Genomic DNA, 23,369 nt, shown 5'->3' on the forward strand with positions numbered 1-23,369 from the left:
ATATATACGCACACATACACATATGAGTACACACACAAAAGTGCCCATCTCTTTTTTAAACTAATATCTACGATGATGATTGAAATACAGTGTTGTGACTGTAGAAATCCTTCCAGATGGAGCCCCCATTGTATATTAGTTTATTTGTTTGTTGTCCTCTGGGCACAGCCTAGATGTTGAGGATATTCTTTCGGCTGTGTGCTTACAAATAATCCAATGCCCTTGGGACATTGAGCAGTGACTGCTTTGCTCAGAGCTCTCCCTGCATTCTGGATATGGATATCGGGAGGAAGACATAGATACCTTTGTCTCTATGGAAATCAATGTTTAACTACTCAAAGGGACTGGGAAGAAGGCTCAGTTGGTGAACTTCTTGCCACACAAAGGTGTGGCACACATCCTGACTTCAATCGCCACAACACACGTAAAACCATCAGGTGTGTAGTACAGGCTTGGAATCCCAGCATTGGAGAGGCAGGGACTCTGGCCAGTCAGTTAGGACAACTTGGTGAGTTCCAGGCCAATGAGAAATGTTGTCCCCAAAACAAGATGGATGACACCTATGGATGACACGTTTAGATGGCACCCAGGCTTGACTCCAACCTCCATATGCACGTGTGCACATATGACCCTACATGAGCATACACACATGTGCATACACATTTGTCCTATGATGCTTGTATGCTAATTCAAAGACAGTGATTTTGTTAACCTAAGAAGCACTAAAGTTTTAGCATAAAGAGATGTTTGGTAATCCCAAAACTACACAAGAAAGGCATGGTCAGTGTCACCATGAAACAGCGTGAGCCATGTAGAAAGAAAGTAAAAGGTGAGCCAGGAGGAAGCATGGGTCCCATCAGTAGAGAGCAAGAGTAGATCCCACCAGCTCTGCTTATGGAGTCACAAGAGTGTGAGCAGAAAGAAAGATGGCAGAGCCGGGAGAGAGAGCCCAGGCCAGGCCACCTTCCAGGTAGAAGGGGTGAAGATTGCAACACAGATCACACGTTGGCTGGAAGACCAGCCCCTGCGGTGACAGCAACCCTAACCAAGCAGAGTGTGCAACTTCTGTCCCAGTTGCAGTCTAGAATATCTCTCAACTCTTCCAAGATTGGTAGAAATGTAGAACAAGAGGATGTGAAGCTCCAGTTCCTACTACAGGGTAGTCGAAAGGATGGTGGGCAGCCTTAGACTGGAAGCCAGTGAGCTAACCTAGTGTGTGATCCTGATGGTGCCCTCTGTGGCTACAAAGACAGTGCTAGACCCAGGGAGGCCTCCACACAGATGCTTAGTCACGTCTTCCCCTTCCACATGCCCAAACCAGAACACTTTACATGCAATGCGTTCATTCTCGACTTATATCCTCACTGCAATGCAGCCCACCTGTGATCCAGAAATCATACTTTAAACAATACCTACATGTTGTCTCTTAGAACACTATTCAAAAGGAATATATAAACATAAGCCCAAGTGAGTTTTTAAAAAGGCTATAGCCAGAAAAACCTGGGTGTTCATATGTATATGTCAGCTCTATTCATATGTATCAAATTTGGAAATACTTGACGTGGTCCTCAACAGGTAAGTGGATAAACCAAGGTACACATAGACAATGGATATGATACAGCCTTTTTCTAAAACACACTTTCAACCATGAGAAGAGAAGGATGCTTACACGCACAGTGGGAGGTAAGAGGCTAATCCAAAACCCTTCCCAGGGTGAGATTCTAACCATGTAACATCCTGGAGCTGTGAAGAGGGCCCAGGAACCATCAGTGCTCACTACAGATTTATGAAACAGGAATAAAGGGAAAGGAGGTGACTAGAGAGACAGAGAAGTTTGAAGGCAGTGACTTCATCCCACTCACTCTTAGAACAGTGAGTCAACCAACAGAACCTACAGACACAAAGGGCAAACTCCAATGTCAACTGGGGGAGGCGTCAGTCAGAGGTAACATGGGCAGATAAATCACCCTGATGACATTAGAAATGCGCACATATTCCTGCAAGATGATGGCGTAGAAAGGGTCTAAGATTCCATTTTCCTTCCTTGTATAGGCAGGAAGAGGGCATTGAATCCCCTGAAGCTGGATCTATGGGCATTGTGGGAAATCCAACTCGACTCTGGGACTCAAGCTCTCCTAACCACTGGGCCATCTCTCCAGACTGGGGAATTCTACTTTTAATTCAATATTTTTGAAACCTTGCTATAAATAAAGCTATTCATTTAAATATCTTCATAGACGACAGTACCATAAAGCCCACCATAATTCGATTTTTGAAACCTTGCTATAAAATAAATAGAGCTATTCATTTCAATACATCCATATAGTACAGCACCATAGAACCCACCACCGTAAAACCTACCCCAATTATTCAGAATTCATGCAACACTGAGGCATTTGTTAAAAAAGCAATGTCTCCTGCTGAATTCAGAGCCCACACTGAGCATGGCCCTTCAGGGGACACTGCTTTGGAAATCTAGACTGCAATGGTCAAAGCTGGCACACACAGAGTCTATTCACCTTCAAACACATCCTGAGAGGTCCAGCAAAAATATGTAATAAACAAAGCAAAATATGCTAAATTTCAAGACGGGGGGAAAATGGTTGAAGGCTTGAGGTATACCCTAAATCCATCAGCTGAGTTGTTCCTGACTGCCCCCAACAAAGTTCAAAGCCTGAGCCCAGATAGTCCTCAGGCCACACCCTTCCCTGTGCTTGGCTTCTTGTCTGCCCATGAGACACACTTGAATATTGATCCATCTTCAGCTAAACCCAGGTAATCTTGTGAACAAAGCACTGTGCTTCCAAAACTGCCAACTATGGAGTAGGGGCTTGCCAAAGTGTCCTTTGAGAGCTAAGGTTTCCCCAGGAATAATGGGCTCTCTCCCTAGGAGCTCCATAGAGCGCCATGTGGGTCCAGCTTCAGTGCAGACTCCACCACCTTCCTTATATACAGCCCTTATACAAAACCACAGAATTTGAGCTTGCCAAGAGGGTCTCTCTTGTGTGGGGCTGACTCCAAAGCCAAGAGCTTATTCTAGGAGATAACAAGCCAGTCATGTGGGTGGTTTATGAAGCCCCACGCCTCTCAGCATATACATAAACCACCTTTCCAGAAGACGAGCCACAGGGTGCTTTGGAAACAAAATACCATTCAGGAGCAGCAGGCTTCTATTTGAAATCCCCTCTAACTTGGTAGGCTTAACTTATTTAAAAAGAGAAAAAAAAATCTAATATAATTCTGACCACACCACTACGAGGTAAATTTGGAGCAGCTATATAGTTTGGGACCTGATGCAAACTCTCCAGTAATAAATATTATCAAGTCTATGAAAATGTCGTGCCGTGTCCTGCTGAGGACAGGGTCCTTAGATATGGAAGTGCATCCAGGATGCAGTGCAGGCTGAGAGAGAGAGCCTTGGCTTGCCTCTTGTGATTTAGCTTCAGTCAATGGCTGGGTGGATTCTGAGGCCCAGCAGCCATACTTGAGAAAGCAGAAGTGTATCACAGACTCTTCAAAACCCATGTCATTGATCAAAATAAGACTTGTAGGTTTTCACCGTGTGCTGCCTCAAGGATGAGCTGGGCTGTTTGCCTCACGTTTTGAAATGTGCCTCTTACCAGTCACCAGTCCTATATTTGCTTTTTGTGCTAATTTTAAATGTCAACTTGACCAGACAGTAATAGCCTTTGAACTTGTGGGTTGACTAAAGCAAATCATCCCCTCCCAAAGGTGTCTCATATCGTCGGCCCAAGGTGTGAGCTGAACTGAGAGGTGATTGTCCAAGAATAAAGCAGAAGGTTCTCTGTGACTTTCCCAGCCTGAGCTGCTGGCTGCCTGTCGCCTTCAGATTTGAACTTTGACATATCACTCGCTCCTGAACTTTGACATATCATTCACTCCCCTGAATCTCTGTCTGCCAACTGCAGATCTTAGGGCTTCTCAGTACCTTGTGAGCCAAGTTATTACAATGAGTTTCTTTATCTACAGGGCATGTCATATGTGTGTATAATGTTACATGTGCGTATAATGTTACATGCATTCCATGTTTCAGACATAACTGGACTCCCTAAGCCCCTGGTATACAGCAGATATATTCAGACTCTTGTGGCTGATATCACCAGCGATGATTTTTTTTTATTATGTCTTTTTATATAATTTTTTTAATTAGGTATTTTCCTCATTTACATTTCCAATGCGATCCCAAAAGTCCCCCATACCCTCCCCCCTACTCCCCGACCCACCCACTCCCACGTTTTGGCCCTGGTGTTCCCCTGTACTGGGACATATAAAGTTTGCAAGTCCAATGGGCCTCTCTTTCCAGTGATGGCCGACTAGGCCATTTTTTGATACATATGCAGCTAGAGTCAAGAGTTCTGGGGTACTGGTTAGCACATAATGTTGTTCCACCTATAGGGTTGCAGATCTCTTTAGCTCCTTGGGTACTTTCTCTAGCTCCTCCATTTGGAGCCCTGTGATCCATCCAATAGCTGACTGTGAGCATCCACTTCTGTGTTTGCTAGGCCCCGGCATAATCTCACAAGAGACAGCTATGTCTGGGTCCTTTCAGCAAAATCTTGCTAGTGTATGCAATGGTGTCAGCATTTGGAAGCTGATTATGGGATGGATCCCTGGATATGGCAGTCTCTAGATAATCCATCCTTTTGTCATAGCTCCAAACTTTGTCTCTGTAACTCCTTCCATGGGTGTTTTGTTCCCAATTCTAAGAAGGGGCAAAGTGTCCACACTTTGGTCTTCGTTCTTCTTGAGTTTCATGTGTTTAGCAAATTGTATCTTATATCTTGGGTATCCTAAGTTTCTGGGCTAATATCCACTTATCAGTGAGTACATATTGTGTGAGTTCCTTTGTGATTGGGTTACCTCACTCAGGATGATGCCCTCCAGGTCCATCCATTTGCCTAGGAATTTCATAAATTCATTCTTTTTAATAGCTGAGTAGTATTCCATTGTGTAAATGTACCACATTTTCTGTATCCATTCCTCTGTTGAGGGGCATCTGGGTTCTTTCCAGCTTCTGGCTATTATAAATTAGGCTGCTATGAACATAGTGGAGCATGTGTTCTTCTTACCGGTTGGGACATCTTCTGGATATATGCCCAGGAGAGGTATTGCGGGATCCTCCGGTAGTACTATGTCCAATTTTCTGAGGAACCGCCAAACTGATTTCCAGAGTGGTTGTACAAGCTTGCAATCCCACCAACAATGGAGGAGTGTTCCTCTTTCTCCACATCCTTGCCAGCATCTGCTGTCACATGAATTTTTGATCTTAGCCATTCTGACTGGTGTGAGGTGGAATCTCAGGGTTGTTATGATTTGCATTTCCCTGATGATTAAGGATGTTGAACATTTTTTCAGGTGCTTCTCTGCCATTCGGTATTCCTCAGGTGAGAATTCTTTGTTCAGCTCTGAGCCCCATTTTTAATGGGGTTATTTGATTTTCTGGAGTCCACCTTCTTGAGTTCTTTATATATGTTGGATATTAGTCCCCTATCTGATTTAGGATAGGTAAAGATCCTTTCCCAATCTGTTGGTGGTCTTTTTGTCTTATTGAGAGTCTTTTGCCTTGCAGAAGCTTTGCAACCTTATGAGGTCCCATTTATCGATTCTCGATCTTACAGCACAAGCCATTGCTGCTCTATTCAGGAATTTTCCCCCTGTACATATCTTTGAGGCTTTTCCCTACATTCTCCTCTATAAGTTTCAGTGTCTCTGGTTTTATGTGGAGTTCCTTAATCCACTTAGATTTGACCTTAGTACAAGGAGATAGGAATGGATCATTTCACATTCTTCTACATGATAACCGCCAGTTGTGCCAGCACCATTTGTTGAAAATGCTATCGTTTTTCCACTGGATGGTTTTAGCTCCCTTGTCAAAAATCAAGTGACCATAGGTGTGTGGGTTCATCTCTGGGTCTTCAGTTCTGTTCCATTGGTCTACTTGTCTGTCACTATACCAGTACCATGCAGTTTTTATCACAATTGCTCTATAATACAGCTTTAGGTCAGGCATGATGATTCCACCAGAGGTTCTTTCATCCTTGAGAAGAGTTTTTGCTATCCTAGGTTTTTTGTTATTCCAGATGAATCTGCCAATTGCCCTTTCTAATTCGTTGAAGAATTGAGTTGGAATTTTGATGGGGATTGCATTGAATCTGTAGATTGCTTTTGGCAAGATAGCCATTTTTACTATATTGATCCTGCCAATCCATGAGCATGGGAGATCTTTCCATCTTCTGAGATCTTCTTTAATTTCTTTCTTCAGAGACTTGAAGTTCTTATCATACAGATCTTTCACTTCCTTAGTTAGAGTCACGCCAAGGTATTTTATATTATTTATGACTATTGAGAAGGGTGTTGATTCCCTAATTTCTTTCTCAGCCTGTTTATCCTTTGTGTACAGAAAGGCCATTGACTTGTTTGAGTTAATTTTATATCCAGCTACTTCATTGAAGCTGTTTATCAGGTTTAGGAGTTCTCTGGTGGAATTTTTAGGGTCACTTATATATACTATCATATCATCTGCAAATAGTGATATTTTGACTTCTTCCTTTCCAATTTGTATCCCCTTGATCTCCTTTTGTTGTCTAATTGCTCTGACTAGGACTTCAAGTACTAGTCATGTTGAATGGGTAGGGAGATAGTGGACAGCCTTGTCTAGTCCCTGATTTTAGTGGGATTGCTTCCTGCTTCTCACCATTTACTTTGATGTTGGCTACTGGTTTGCTGTAGATTGCTTTTATCATATTTAGGTATGGGCCTTGAATTTTCCTGATCTTTCCAAGACTTTTATCATGAATGGATGTTGGATTTTGTCAAATGCTTTCTCCACATCTAACAAGATGATCATGTTTTTGTCTTTGAGTTTGTTTATGTACTGGATTACCTTGATGGATTTCCGTATATTGAACCATCCCTGAATCCCTGGGATGAAACCTACTTGGTCAGGATGGATGACTGTTTTGATGTGTTCTTGGATTCAGTTAGTGAGAACTTTATTGAGGATTTTTGCATCAATATCCATAAGGGAAATTGGTCTGAAGTTCTCTATCTTTGTTGGGTCTTTTTGTGGTTTAGGTATCAGAGTAATTGTGGCTTCATAGAATGAGTTGGGTAGAGTACCTTCTGTTTCTATTTTGTGGAATAGTTTGTGAAGAACTGGGATTAGATCTTCTTTGAAGGCCTGATAGAACTCTGCACTAAACCCATCTGGTCCTGGGCTTTTTTTGGTTGGGAGACTATTAATGACTGCTTCTATTCTTTAGGGGATATAGGACTGTTTAGATCATTAACCTGATCTTGATTTAACTTTGGTACCTGGTATCTGTCTAGAAACTTGTCCATTTCATCCAGGTTCTCCAGTTTTGTTCAGTATAGCCTTTTGTAGAAGGATCTGATGGTGTTTTGGATTTCTTCAGGATCTGTTGTTATGTCTCCCTTTTCATTTCTGATTTTGTTAATTAGGATGCTTTCCCTGTGCCCTCTAGTGAGTCGGGCTAAGGGTTTATCTATCTTTTTTATTTTCTCAAAGAACCACCTCCTCGTTTGGTTGATTCTTTGAATAGTTCTTCTTGTTTCCACTTTGGTTGATTTCACCCGAGTTTGATTATTTCCTGCCTTCTACTCCTCTTGGGTGAATTTGCTTACTTTTGTTCTAGAGCTTTTAGGTGTGTTGTCAAGCTGTTAATGTGTGCTCTCTCTAGTTTCTTTTTAGAGGCACTCAGAGCTATGAGTTTTCCTCTTAGAAATGCTTTCATTGTGTCCCATAAGTTTGGGTATGTTGTGGCTTCGTTTTCATTAAACTCCACAAAGTCCTTAATTTCTTTCTTTATTCCTTCCTTGACCAAGGTATCATTGAGAAGAGTGTTGTTCAGTTTCCATGTGAATGTTGGCTTTCTATTATTTATTTTGTTGTTGAAGATCAGCCTTAGTCCATGGTGAACTGATAGGATGCATGGGACAATTTCAATATTTTTATATATGTTGAGGCTTGTTTTGTGACCAGTTATGTGGTCAATTTTGGAGAAGGTACCATTAGGTGCTGAGAAGAAGGTATATCCTTCTGTTTTAGGATAAAATGTTCTGTAGATATCTGTTAGATCCATTTGTTTCATAACTTATGTTAGTTTCACTGTGTCCCTGTTTAGTTTCTGTTTCCACGATCTGTCCATTGGTGAAAGTGGTGTGTTGAAGTTTCCCACTATTATTGTGTGAGGTGCAATGTGTGCTTTCAGCTTTACTAAAGTTTCTTTAATGAATGTGGCTGCCCTTGTATTTGGAGCATAGATATTCAGAATTGATTTTTCCTCTTGGAGGATTTTACCTTTGATGAGTATGAAGTGCCCCTCCTTGTCTTTTTTGATGACTTTGGGTTGGAAGTCGATTTTATTAGATATTAGAATGGCTACTCCAACTTGTTTCTTCAGACCATTTGCTTGGAAAATTGTTTTCCAGCCTTTCATTCTGAGGTAGTGTCTTTTTTTCTGAGATGAGTTTCCTGTAAGCAGCAAAAAGTTCGGTTCTGTTTGTGTAGCCAGTCTGTTAGTCTATGTCTTTTTATTGGGGAGTTGAGTTCATTCATATTAAGAGATATTAAGGAAAAGTAATTGTTGCTTCCTATTATTTTTGTTGCTAAAGTTGGCATTCTGTTCTTGTGGCTGTCTTCTTTTAGGTTTGTTGAGGGATTACCTTCTTGCTTTTTCTAAGACGTGGTTTCCATCCTTGTATTGGTTTTTTTCTGTTATTATCCTTTGAAGGGCTGGATTCGTGGAAAGATAATGTGTGAATTTGGTTTTGTCGTGGAATACTTTGGTTTCTCCATCTATGGTAATTGAGAGTTTGGCTGGGTATAGTAGCCTGGGTTGGCATTTGTGTTCTCTTAGTGTCTGTATAACATCTGTCCAGGCTCTTCTGCCTTTCGTAGTCTCTGGTGAAAAATCTGGTGTAATTCTGATAGGCTTGCCTTTATATGTTACTTGACCTTTCTCCCTTACTGCTTTTAATATTCTATCTTTATTTAGTGCATTTGTTGTTCTGATTATTATGTGTCAGGAGGAATTTCTGGTCCAGTCTATTTGGAGTTCTGTAGGCTTCTTGTATGTTCATGGGCATCTCTTTCTTTAGGTTTGAGAAGTTTTCTTCTATAATTTTGTTGAAGATATTTGCCGGTCCTTTGAGTTGAAAATTTTCATTCTCATCTACTCCTATTATCCGTAGGTTTGGTCTTCTCATTGTGTCCTGGATTTCCTGGATGTTTTGGTTGGGGTCTTTTTGCATTTTCCATTTTCTTTGATTGTTGTGGCGATGTTCTCTAAGGAGTCTTCTGCACCTGAGATTCTCACTTCCATCTCTTGTATTCTGTTGCTGATGCTCGCATCTATGGTTCCAGATTTCTTTCCTAGGGTTTCTATCTCCAGCTTTGCCTCACTTTGGGTTTTCTTTATTGTGTCTACTTCCCTTTTTAGGTCTTGGATGGTTTTATTCAATTCCATCACCTGTTTGGTTGTGTTTTCCTGCAATTCTTTAAGGGAGTTTTGTGCTTCCTCTTTAAGGTCTTCTACCTGTTTAGCAGTGTTCTCCTGTATTTCTTTAAGTGAGTTATTAAAGTCCTTCTTGATGTCCTCTACCATCATCATGAGATATGCTTTTAAATCCAGGTCTAGCTTTTCAGCTGTGTTGGGGTGTCCTAGACTGGGTGAAATGGGAGTGCTGGGTTCTGACGATGGTGAGTGGTCTTGGTTTCTGTTAGTAAGATTCTTACGTTTACCTCTCGCCATCTGGTAATCTCTGGAGTTAGTTGTTATAGTTGTCTCTGTTTAGAGATTGTTCCTCTGGTGATTCTGTTACCCTCTATCAGCAGACCTGGGAGACTAGCTCTCTCCTCTGAGTTTCAGTGGTCAGAGCATTCTCTGCAGGCAAGCTCTCCTCTTACAGGGAGGGTACACAGATATCTGGCGTTCGGACCTCCCTCCTGGCCGAAGATGAAGGCCCAAAACAGGACCTTTCCCAGAGGCTGTGTTGCTTTGGCCTGTCACAGAAGCTGTTAGCTTCTGTAGTCCACACTCTCACCTGTGCAGACTACTTTCAGTGGAGTCCCAGAACCAAGATGGCTCCCACCAATGCTGAGGGAAAGCCCTCCCGGGCCGGGCAGACACCTGTCCTCTGGCTGGAAAGGTGGCCGAATATCTGGAGCCCAAAAAGGGCGCTGCCTCAGAAGCTCTGTGGCTCCTGCCTGTCCCAGAAGCTGTTAGCTTCTGTAGTGCACACTCTCACCTGTGCAGACTACTTTCGGCGGAGTCCCAGAACCAAGATGGCTCCTGATGCTGAGGGAAAGCGCTCCCGGTGATATTTTTAATAGTACTGTTTCACTCAGACCTCTCAGGAGATCGTCTCAAGTTCATTCACCAAGACAAGTTCCACTAAACACCCTGTATTAGAAGTGCTGGAGTATAGAGTTTCTAAGAAAACTAACTCAGTGAATCAAGCATGGTAGAGGGATTTTATCCAATTCGTATCTGAGATGTGTTGATATCCTGATGGTGAGTGCCAGCTGCCTCCTGAGGTCTACTGTGAGCATGAAGAGACTTGGTTATGTCAGCCCTCACTGAAGCCTATGTGGAAACCATGCAGGAAGTGTGAGACACAGCTGGTGAAGGTTTATGGGCTGGCTTCTGTTGAGAGCACTGAGTGACACATTACATCTCAAGAAACACTGAAATGTCTAGTCAACCTTGTTGTGTGCAATGGCCATGTCACATCTTGAAGTCACCATCCCACAGTACTCTGCTGGTTAGACTTTTTGAAAGATTTTTGTCATTACTGTCTGATCTATAGCTCTGGCAGTTTGAATAAAAATGGCCCCCATAAAAATGGCACAGAAGTTTTTCCTAGAAAGTGAAGCAAGCTCTAAGCAGTGCAAATACAGATTAGAAGTTGTGGGAGGTGGGGGTGGGAGGTGTGTGTATGTGTACACGCATGTGTGTGTATAGAGATGTATATATGTACACACGTGTGTGTGCATGTGAGTATGCATGGGAAAGGGTGTGTGTGTGTGTGTGTGTGTGTGTGTGTGTCCTGTGTATGTGCACATGTGTGTCCCTGGGGAAAGGACCTATGGTGTACTGTAGATCAGTCCCCAGTATTATTGTCCTATAACTTCCTGGTCCTGATGTCATAAGTCCTCCAAGCCTGGGTCCCCAGACTGAAAGATCATCCCTCCAAGTACCCCACTTCCCAGTCTTGAACTTGATGTTCCCCTAAGTGGGTCTCCCTCACTCATAGGGCAGAGCTGGGATGGCAGAGCTACACGATCCCAGAACAGATCAGATTTGAGAATCTGAAAACCTAGGAGTGAAGTCAAGTGCTTAACTCTCCATCCATGGGTACCACTTAAGAACAAAGCAACAGTTGCAACAGGCAGCAGAGCACAAAACTTCTCAAGAATCTGTGCCTAGCTGAAAATTCAAGTCAACACCTCCAAGGCCCATGCTGGGTTGTACTGGGAAAGTGAGGTCTAAACATCTCCTCAGTCCTCGGTAACTCCCTGGACATGGGTGTAAGTTGGAAAGGAGCCAGCAAGGGAAGAGAGGAGAACCAAACACCAGTGGGAAAGATGGCTGGTCTGTGCTCTGCCCTAGCAGTCAGAGAAGCTTCTGGGAAGGGAAATTAATGAGAGATGACGGAACTGATGGCTGAGCTTGGGGAACCCAGTTCCCAGAGACACTACTTCACCTGGTGTTGGTGAAGGATGATGGTGGCAGCTGCAGTGGTAGCAACCGCAGAGTGGATGCATTTACTAGCAAGGAACAAGCAGGCAAAAGCAACAAATCATTGCACCCCACACTCCTCCCCATCACCTCCTACTTTCTCTCTTCTAAAAATTCTGAACTCTGACAGCATGGTGACTTTGAAGGCCTCTTTCCCAAGCCAAGCCAACCATTCTCCCTACCAATTGCCACCCAAGCTTCCAGAAACTCTCCTCCTGCCACAGGCTGTGGGCTGAATTTCCCAGAAGATTCTACCTGCGGTATCTGAAAAGAATGCTTGTCAGACCATGTTCCTACAAGCTGGTACTGAGGTTAGTCCGTAGAACTGCTGAGTGACAGGACTACCCTGTGTGGTACCTAGCCTAAGAGCCATCCTGGTGAGTGACACGAAGGCTCAGAAGCAGCATGGCTCATCACTCTCTCCTGACCCGTGAAATCACTTCCCCAAGAACAGCTCTGTCATCTCCAGAAGATGACTTGTTCATTAGCAAGTGTGAATAATGCCTAAATTTACCACAGAGTGTTCTCCTAAAGAGATGACAAGCCATAAGCAGTCTTGTTTGCAGATGTGGGATTAAGCAAGCACCTATAGTGTCATGGACAGCCTTGATTCATTCCCAGGAGTCATACTTAAGACCCTCTGCCCAAAGCTGGACTAGAAAACTGGCTGGGGAGAGGCATCAGTCCAACTTCCCTCCACCTGCCAAAGTATAGATTAATAGAAATCTCAGTGTCTCATAATGACCCCTTCCTTGGTCAGAGGCAGAAAACTGGACTAAGAATAATCTGGATTCTCCATTCAAGGATGCTTAGTCTATCCCACCATGGAAAATATATCACCAAGCATGCCCTTTCTTTCTTTTTTTATTATATTCAACATAATATATATTTTATACCAATCATAAAAATGGTGGACATATTAAATGAACATAAATAAAGTCTTTTTTGTTTGTTTGTTTGTTTGTTTGTTTGTTTTGTAGAGCTTTAAAATCTTGGCTCTTACTGTGGTACAAACATAAAAGAACAATTTTTAGACATTGGAGTTCATTGTAGTAAGGCTGTACTTCAATGTCCCTCACATCACCAAAGGATTTTACCTCCATAGTAGCTAAGCTAAGAGTTGACAGTTCTGCTGCGCCAAGGGATGAATTGTAGGCACAATTATTTGGATACAGATTTCCTGCTATGATCAAAGCTGCTTGTCTTGAGTGATTGTTGTCATTCTCAGCCCATGGGGAACAGGTTACATTCATTTAAGAAGTGGTGTGTGTATTAAGATGCTCTATCCATGAAGTCACTCATCAACTGTTTCAATGAACAATGGTTCTGCTTGAAAGGTGGCACAGACATTAGGTAAGGGTAAGATTTTGTTTTATTGGTTGTGATGATTTTGAAAAGCCTTCATCTGAAAATAAGAGTAATAGAAGGTCCTCTTCTTCAAAATTGATACAGTAATTATAAATATCAAGCAAAACATTCAGTCTCACTCTTTGTTGTTCTCTTATAAGCCACCTCCCAAATTAATTGTCTATGTTTCTTTTGGCTGTATAAATAACTTTGAAATATGTAAGCTGTTCTGAAAACCATAGTATAGTGTAAAAAAATCAAATAAATAATCCTACTAATAGAGAGGCTGAGATAGGAGAAGCATGATTTCAAGGCCATTATGTGGCACACAGCAACACACTGTCACATACAAACAAGCAGAAACTGTATATGGATTGTACAATATTGGACCTATTTCTGCAATTACCAAATTAGAGAGACCACTGGATGACACCCAACAGATTTCTAATTCCTCATAATTTTGAATTTCAATCAATTAGGATATGTTGGTAATAATAATTTTCATATTAAGAGATATTAAGGAAAAGTGATTGTTACTTCCTATTAATTTTCTTGTTAGAGGTAGAATTATGTTTGTGTGGGTTTGTTGAAAGATTACTTTCTTGCTTTTTCTAGGGTGTAGTTTCACTCCTTGTGTTGGTGTTTTCCATCTGTTATCCTTTGTAGGGCTAGATTTGTGGAAAGATTTTGTGTAAATTTGGTTTTGTCATGGAATATCTTGTTTTCTCTGTCTATGGTAATTGAGAGTTTTGCTGGGTATAGTAGCCTGAGCTGGCATTTGTGTTCTCTTAGGGTCGGTATGACATCTGCCCAGGATCATAGTTTCATAGTCTCTGGTGAGAAGTCAGGTATAATTCTGACAGGTCTGCCTTTGTATGTTACTTGACCTTTTTACTTACTGCTATTATAATTCTTTCTTTGTTTAGTGTATTTGGTGTTTTGATTATTATGTGATTGGAGGAATTTCTTTTCTAATCCAATCTATTTGGAGTTCTATAGGCTTCTTTTATGTTCATAGGCATGTCTTTCTTTAGGTTAGGGAAGTTTCCTTCTATAATTTTGTTGAAGTTATTTACTGGCCCTTTAAATTGGGAATCTTCACTCTCTTCTATACCTATTATCCTTAGTTTTGGTCTTCTCATTGTGTCCTGGATTTCCCGAATGTTTTGAGTTAGGAGCTTTTTGCTTTTTGCATTTTCTTTCACTGTTGTGTCAATGTTTTCTATGGTATCTTCTGCACCTGAGATTCTCTCTTCTATCTCTTGTATTATTGGTGATGCTTGCATCTATGACTTCTGATCTCTTTCTTAGGTTTTCTAACTCCAGGGTTGTCTCCCTTTGTGATTTATTGTTTCTAGTTCCATTTTTAGATCCTGGATAGTTTTGTTCATTTCCATCTCCTGTTTGATTGTGTTTTCCTGTAATTGTTTAAGGGATTTTTTTTTGTTTCCTTTTTAAGGGCTTCTAGTTGTTTACCTTTGTTCTCCTGAATTTCTTTAAGGGAGTTATTTATGTCCTTCTTAAAGTCCTCTATCATCATCATGAGAAGTGATTTTACATCTGAATCTTGCTTTTCTGGTGTGATGGTGTATCCAGGACTTGCTATGGTGGGAGAATTGGGTTTTGATGATGCCAGGTAACCTTGATTTCTGTTGCTTATGTTCTTAAGCTTGCTTCCTACCATCTGGTTATCTCTAATGCTACCTGCCCTTTCTATATCTGACTGGAGCTCATCCTTCCTGTGATTCTGGTTGTGTCAGAACTCCCAGAGTCAAGCTGTCTCTGTGATCCTGTGATTCTGGGATCCTGCAATCCTGAGATCTTGGGTGTGTCTGAGCTCCTGGGAGAGGAGCTGCCTCTGGGACCTTGAGATCCTGGTGTGACCAAGCTCCTGAGATCCTGGGATCCTGGGCATGTTAAAGTACCTGGGAGTGGAGCTTCCTCTGGATGTTGTGGGACTGGCTGTGAAGTTAGTGCCCAAGGTCTGCTCAGGGTACCAACTCAGACAGATCAGAAGGAACTTGTGCCACCGGTCTGGTGGAGTTCCTGTGTGCCTGGGTCCTACTGGTCCCAGTTACTCCCAGTGTTGGAACAGATGCTGTGTCCTCCTCACCTCTGATCCCTGAAGCATTCTCTTTTTTAATGGACTTTATCATCACAACTGGATCCCAGTTTTACCTTTATGGTCTGCCACAACCCTATCAGAGACACCTAACCTCCAGTGCACATGCAGATGTTACAACAGTATACAGATTATAATTTCATAATTCTATTAAAATTAAATGTCCATTAAATAGAGTTCCACAAATACCTGTGTGAAATTTATGTGTTATGAGGATAAAGATGCCAGCAGGCAGCAGGGCAAGCTTCAAATCCTAAAATACTTACTGTGTGGCTTTGTATAGAAAGGGGTTGCTGACCCCCACAGTAGCCTAACAAAAGACAGAAGCACAGCCCCCTGATTTTACACAACAAAAAGCAGAGTGACTGGCTAGCAATGAGTCTTCAAGGACTTCCCACAAAACAACCTCCTCCCTGGCTTCTGGAGAAGGTTCCAGAACTTTCTAAGGACTCTGGCCAGAGTGTCAGCTAGGAGATCATTCCTAAAGTTTCTACAAGCCTGAATGGAGTATGACTGTCTTTCCAGCCTCTGGGGTCACAAGAAAACCAGAGGAAAGGGAATGCCATGCGCAGGAGATTTCTCTTAGGGGATTTTGAGACCCTGAGGAACCTGTCACAGGAGCTGGGAAATATGCCTACTGTGGAGTGCAGCTACTGAAGGCTGTGGCTAGGACACAGTGGTTCACTCCTTCAGTGTCTTGGTTGCCTTTCTATTGCTGTAGTGAAGCAATGGGACCAAGGCAATTTAGAAATGAGCTTGTCTGAGGATTACGTTTTGGAGAATTGGAGTCCATAGGCACCATGGGGGAAGCATGGTAGCAGCAGGCAGTCAGAGCACTAGAGCAATCGCTAAGAGTCTACATGTTGACTCACAACCATGAGGCAGACAGAGAGAGCTGAGAATGGCATTTCGAATGTCCAAAACACATCCCAAGTGACACATCTCTTCCAACAAGACCATTCCTCCTAATCCTTTCCAAATGGCTCTACAAACTGGAGACCATATTCAAACATATGTGCCAATGGGAGCCATTCAAAATCAAACATCCACACTCAAGACAGAACCAGACTGCTTTCTCTCATTTTCAGACACCCAAGCCCCCGCAGTGAGGGGTCAAGACCCTGGTGTTACTGGGACTTGGTCACCAGAGGCCTTGTGAGTTGGTTATCTTCCCACATAACACTGTATATCCTCAGAGGCTCTGCGCTCCAGGTTAAAAGTAGTCAGGGCCAGCCAGAGACGCGAGTCCCATGGAGAATTTGAGGTGTCAGTCAGCACCCTGAAGCCCTACCTGGGGCACAAAGCCACACTGACATGACCACAGATCTCTGAAGGAGATGCTGGCCACCCCATCCAAGCTCATCCACATCCTCAGAAGAGCAAGTCCACATTGAAGCCGTTTCTCTGAGAAATAAGGCAACCCCCATGGTCCAGCCCACCCAGGAGAACCTTCTGGAATGTCCCACATGCGAGCCACAAGACTGTGTATCAGTCTGGTCGCCATCTACTCCAAAGCTTCCCACAAGAGAATCTGACAAAAATCACAGGCTGCCAAGAATAAAATTATTCTGCTCCCCTCCCCAGGGGAAACCAGACAACTCTAGTTTTTCCAAGAAACTCCTGCCCCAGGAGTTAAAAAGGAGGACATGGAGGGATTTCTCATCAAAGCTACTCAAGACAATGACACTTTCCAGCATGACTAGAATTTCTGTGCCAGAAGTGACTGATCCACTACGCAGGAACATGTTAATTACCTTGGCAGTTTTCTCCACAGGCTTCCAGTAATTTTTTTTTATTATTATTGTTTTGGTTTTTTTTTTCCTAAAGAGAATACTTCAGTGTGTCTTCAGGGTTGTCATAGAGAGTCGCATCACAGAAACTCCCTGGAGAAAGATTACTTCAAAGGCTCATATCGGCAAGGCACACACACACACACACACACACACACACACACACACACACACACGGCACACGAATATGCCTGAGGACTTTGCAGGAGGAATGGGAAAAGGCTTTAAAGACAAGAATGCTGTGGGGTGATCTGTAAATTTCCTTCTTTCTCTGGCACCTCCATGGGCCTTCACCATCTGCCGGCACCCATAAGTGATTGCCTTTTATTAAATTGTGATGATTACATACTACAGAAATACAAACCATAACAAATCCACACAGCCTAACAAATATGACTGACAAGTGATTGAGAGGCCCCTGATGGGCGAGTCCGGATGGTGCCAGAGAACACGTCTACACAGAGTGCCTGGAAGCGCCCTTCATGGAGACCTCTGGTCAGCTCAGAAGCCCATGCTGATGACTAGAATCCAAACACTCCTCACTGGTTCTCAGAGTCCCAGAGAGAGTGGTGACTGCTTGGTCCCCAAAGCCACTGGACACGTATCTGCAACTTCCAAGATGTGTGACGTGAACCCGTATGTACACAGATACATGTGCAAAACCTCCAGCGGTGTCTCAACCAGGAGCCACATGAAAGGAAACATGTACACATGTTCAAAGTATGAAACAACACAGGGCATCACACTCTACACATGTGCAAAGGATGACACAGTTCAGGATGTCACACTGTGCACATGTGCAAAGGATGACACAGCGCAGGATGTCACACTGTGCACATGTGCAAAGGGTGACACAGCACAGGATGTCACACTCTCCATGTGTGCAAAGGATGAGACAGCACAGGATGCCACACTACACATGTGTACAAAGGATGAGACAGCACAGGATGCCACACTACACATGTGTACAAAGGATGAGACAGCACAGGACGTCACACTATGGGAAAATGCCATCTGCCCTTTGACTCTACAACTTAAATGTCTTAGTTTCGTTTCCTGTTGCTTCAATAACATACCTAACAGAAGCAACGTAAGGTCTACTTCAGCTCACAGCTCAAGGTACAGTAGATTGAGATGAGGAAGTCCAGGCAGGTGTTGCTTAATACAGCTGCTCAAATTGCAAAGAGCATTGCTCTTTCTCTATTTACACAGACTAGGATCCCCAGCCCAGGGAAGATCCTGCCCACATTCAAGATATTAACTTCATTAAGATAATCCCCAAGGCATGGCCAGAGGCCTGTCCCCCAGTCAATTCTAGATTCTGTCCTGTTGACAGTTAACACTACCCTAAGACAATAGAAACACTACCCAGGGAGTGTGAGGAGGTGTGTAGCAGCACAGCACTTTGTTCTTCTGTGACAGAGGGGAGGTGAACCACATCTGTGTGTTTATGGACCATGCATCCCTTCTGAGGCCAGTATTTGTGGGAAACCCTCGGGGAGAACTTCCCTTCTGCAACCTGACTTCTGCCCATCCCCCCCCCCCTTCAGGCCGCAGGGTGTCTGCTTTACTTCAAGGCATTTCACAGTCATCCCTTGACTTCCAGCTCTGAAGATACCTATTTCCAATTTCATATTTATTTTTCCTGCCCTCCCTCCCTTCTCGATGCTGCCTCAACACTCTCCTCCCATAGTTGCTTCTAGAAATTTACCACCTTCACTTTTGAAGTCTTGTCTGCAACTCAGTTTCTCTCCCACTGAGTTCCAGGTGCCATTGGACAGTGAACATGAAGGAGAAAAGAGGACAATCCTGAGTGAGGTGACTCAGTCACAAAGGAACAAATAGGATATGTACTTACTGATAAGTGGATCTTAGCCCAAAAGTTCGGAATACCCAAGATTCAATTCACAGACCATATGAAGCCTAGCAAGAAGGAAGGTCAAAATGTGGGTGTTTCAGTGCTTTTTAGAAGGGTAAACAAAATACTCACAGGAGGAAATATGGAGACAAAGTGTGGAGCAGAGACTGAAGGAAAGGCCACCCAGAGACTGCCCCACCTGGGGGTCCATCCCATGCACAGCCACCAAACCCGAAAGTTATAGTTGATGCCAGGAAGTGTTTGCTGATGGAAGCCTGATATGGCAGTCTCCTGAGAGGCTCTGCCAGAACTTAACAAATATAGAGGCAGAAGCTCGAAACCAACCATTGGACTAAGCTCGGAGGTCCCTGATGGAGAAGGGACTGAAGGAGCTGAGGGGGTTTGCAGCCCCATGGAAGGAGCAACAGTGTCAACAGGCCAGACCCCCCCCCCAAGAGCTCCCAGGGACTGGACCACCAACCAAAGAGTACACATGGAGGGACCCATGGCTCTGGCCACATATGTGGCAGAGGATGGCCTTGTTGGACATCAGTGGGAGGAGAGCCCCTTGGGCCTGAGGGTGTTCGATGCCCCAGTGTAGGAGAATGCCAGAGCAGGAGGTCGGGAGTGGGTGGTTGGGGGAGCACCCTCATAGAGGCAGGGGAGGGGGGATGGGATAGGGGTTCCTGAAGGGAAGACCTGGAAAGAGGAAAACATTTGAAATGTAAATAAAGAAAATATCCAAGGAAGGAAGGAAGGAAGGAAGGAAGGAAGGAAGGAAGGAAGGGAGAGAGAGAGAGAGAGAGAGAGAGAGAGAGAGAGAGAGAGAGAGAGAGAGAGAAAGAAGCAGAGGTGGGGCAAGGAAACTCACACTGATATGATCTGAGCTGGAAGATCATAAGTTCAAGGCCAGTTCTGGGCTACAAATGAAGATGGAAGAAAGGACGGGGGGCAGGTAGTGGCGGGGGGGAGGACTGGAGTGAGGAGGAAGGGATGGGGGAGAAGGGAAAAGAAATAAAGAGAAAAGAGCTACATATGGCCAGGAAAGATGGGTTAGTTCAAACTTCCTGGATTCTAACACACTGATCTGAGGTGATAGGAAAACCACTGATATCTTGCAAAGGTGAAACATGCATACCACTGAGCTAGATGTGAGGATCAGCAAGGCAGACTCCTGGCCGCTCCAGGGAGAACTATCCCGGCTTTCTAGAGCCTGTCTGTTCTGGTGACGCACCCTCTACTTTCATGCAGCAGCAACAAAATCGTGGCAGGATGGGCTGGCACTCAGGAGAACTGCTTACTCGTGTGCCCACATGCATGAATGCTTGAGTTTCTGACCTGTAAATCTCAACTCTCCTGCCTCAGGGCTGGCCTTACAGGTGTTCTCCTACCCTGCATCTTCCTGCATACCAGCCATGATACACTGCTCTATCACAGGCCCGAGCAGCCAAGGGCTGAGACGTCTGGAACAGACCCAATTAAGCCTTTTCTCCTGTTCAGTCTCTGGTGTTTTGTCACAGCAACAGGAAGCTGACTCATGCACATCTCAGGTTAGAGGTCCCTGAATGGTGCTGTGAGCAGACTCCTTCCCTGTTCCTAGAGCTTCTGCCACCACGGAGCAGATGTAAATGAGAAGAAAATTCTTCTGTACTAAGTCCCTGACAGACTGGGGTTCAGTGTTCCAGTGGTCAACCTGTATGGACCAATGCAGTGTCTTGCTTGCATATAGGAGCGCCCCCTATTGGCAGAAGATACACCCACCCATGTAGTTGAACACAACACTACTCAATTCAATCTGGGTGGCAGTGGAGTCGGTCCTCACTACCCGTCGAAATGTTCCGAATTCCCAAGTGAAAGACACACACACACACACACACCACAGCCTTATATTTTAATATGTCTTAAACAGCTCAAAGGCTGGGCCACTTCCTAAGCTCCAAATGGCTGATCCAGCCCCCTCCAATATCTCCAAGTTATTACTTACAAAAATCTATATTCCATCTGTGCTGCCCTAGACTCAGGCATGCATCCCTCTTGGGCCATGATCCCCAGTATCTACCTGATGTCTGTGTTCTCTCTTCTCTTCTCTTCTCTTCTCTTCTCTTCTCTTCTCTTCTCTTCTCTTCTCTTCTCTCCCCCTCCCCCTCCCCCTCCCCCTCTCTCCTTGGTCCCTTGTCTGGGAATCCTAAAAGTCCTACCTCTGTCTCTCTGCCCAGCCATTAGCCTCTGGCAACTTTATTTACCAATCAAGACCAACTGGGGGGACAGGGCAGGGTTCCCTCAGTTTCTTACATGTGGATGTATGATTCTCATGCAATTTTGGGGACCAGATTAACATAATACAAGTGTCATTAAACCAAATCCACAACACACCCACCCCAGTGGGTGCTTTAAACCTTGGGCAGTACTGCATAGTATATGTATTGTGCTTATTTTCTCTACATATCTATGACAACTTTTAATTTATAAATTAGGCAGGAGATGTTAACAGTACTAAGGCAGAGAAATGGCTCAGGGATTAAGAGCACTGGCTACTCTTTCAGAGAACCCAGGTGTAATTCCTAGCACCCACATGGCAGCCCACAACCATCTATAGCTCCAGTTCCAGAGGATCTGACCAACATACACATGGACACAGACATACACGTGAAAACAATATTCACATAAATAAGTCTAAAATATTATGGGCTAGAATAATGGCTCAGGTGTTAAGAACGCTAACTGCTCTTACAGAGGACCTAGACTTAGTACTCAGTACCCACATGGTGGCTTGCAGAGAACCTAGACTCAGTTCCCAGCACCCACATGGTGGCTTGCAGACAACCTAGACTCAGTTCCCAGCACCCACATGGTGGCTTGCAGAGGACCTATATGCAGTTCCCAGCACCCACATGGTGGCTTGCAGAGAACCTATACACAGTACCCAGCACCCACATGGCAGCTCACAGTCTGTGACTCCAGTTCCAGGGGCTCCAAAGTCCTCTGCATACATGTGGTGTACATGCATATGTACTAGCAAAACACTCATATACATAAACTAGAAATAAACTTTTAAAAAGAAGTTAACAATACTGAACAATAAAATAAAGCAAGTGTCGTGCTGTTCTGCATTATATAATCGCTTCTCCCTTCAACACCTGCTGTACTGTGGGTCTCATCAACTTCAACATATGGAGTTTTTTTCCTTCTAAATCAAGATTCTCCTTTCCACTTAAAGGGAGTAAAGTGCCTGCAGCTTCAGCATGGTGTTTGGCATTGCCAGTTGCTGCTGTTGTGCCTTGAGATCATTACAACATGGAATAAGACTTTTCCTGAACACACGCCCCTTGACACACGCCATACTAGGTGTGTCCACCAAGATGGCTGCCAATCGATAGCTGGATTGATGGCACTTACCATGTGGATACCATGTGGCAATCAGAGGATGACTCAGAGCCCTGACAGGCTGAACAGGGTGACACAGGATTTCATCACCTTCTTCAGAACAGCACATGCCTTACAACGTATGGCTTGCTCGTTTCTGGAATTTCCCATGTCACATTTTTACACCGCTGTGGAGTTTGGGTAGCTGAAATTACAGAACGTGAAACTGGGAATAAGGCAAAACTTGTGTGTAGAGAGAGGAGTAGGGGAGAAAAGGAGAAGAGAGGAGGGACAGAAGAGGAGAGGGAAGGAGAGGAAGAGGAAGGGAAGGGGAGGGGAAAGGAAAAAAGAACATGCAGAGCTACTGAGCTAGAAGGCCACTACAGAGCCTTCTCTCTCACACCCCACCATCTCCCTAGTCTCCCTTTGAGCCCTAAGGGCTCTTCTTAGATGCTGAGAAGCTATCACATTTGAGTTTTACAATCGTTATTTTTAGCACATCACTGACATTTGGAAGCTGTGTGCGTGGCTGCTGTAGCTGGTGGAAAATATCAACAGGTGTTGGTGCAGAGGAGCAAGGTGAGGTGCTCCTGGTGGCTCCTGGACACCTTGTTCGGGTTTCTGTGGTCCCAGGAGCGCAGGGCACATTCCTCCAGCTGTGACAAAACAGATTCTTCCCTCTTTGTCCATGAGGAGCCAGGGCAGGCAGCTCCCGTGGCAAGGAGGGCAAGCGCAAGCAAGTTCAGGCAAAACTCTATGGCCTAAGACAACTTTGCAAATTGTCTGTTTCATGTCTTCTGCCTGCATATATGTCTGTGTATTATATGCATGCCACGCCCTTAGAGGGTAGAAGAGGGCATATCTTCTAGGGCTGGAGTTACAGATGGTTGTGAGCTACCACATGAGTGCTGGGACTCAAACCTGGTCCTGTGGAAGAGCAGCCAATGCTCTTAACAGCTGAGCTGTGTCTCCAGCCCCCTAAGAAACTTTTCATGCGTGGAAAAAGGACCGCCAATGCATGGTTTCTAACTCCTTTTCTGACCTGAAGTATTCAAGGGACATTCTAAAACTACATTACTAAAATGTATTGCAGCCCAAACCGCAAG

General features: G+C 44.0%; 1 long non-coding RNA gene across 2 annotated transcripts in view; it reads right to left on the bottom strand.

The window, feature by feature from the left end:
* The window catches only part of 1600002D24Rik (RIKEN cDNA 1600002D24 gene), a 97,955-nt gene that overhangs the window by 44,565 nt on the left and 30,021 nt on the right, over nucleotides 1-23,369 (bottom strand). Inside the window, exons 1-2 of one of the 2 annotated variants that reach the window (NR_040485.1) lie at nucleotides 22,772-23,026; nucleotides 22,297-22,468 (exon numbers count right to left, since the gene is read on the bottom strand). The exons of the other annotated variant lie outside the window; for it this stretch is intronic. This is a non-coding gene — a long non-coding RNA (RIKEN cDNA 1600002D24 gene). Of the gene's footprint in view, nucleotides 1-22,296; nucleotides 22,469-22,771; nucleotides 23,027-23,369 lie in introns of those variants that run through there. 2 annotated transcript variants of the gene reach the window in all.

This window comes from Mus musculus, chromosome 16, assembly GCF_000001635.26.
Source record: "Mus musculus strain C57BL/6J chromosome 16, GRCm38.p6 C57BL/6J".
NCBI classification, from domain to species: Eukaryota; Metazoa; Chordata; class Mammalia; order Rodentia; family Muridae; genus Mus; species Mus musculus.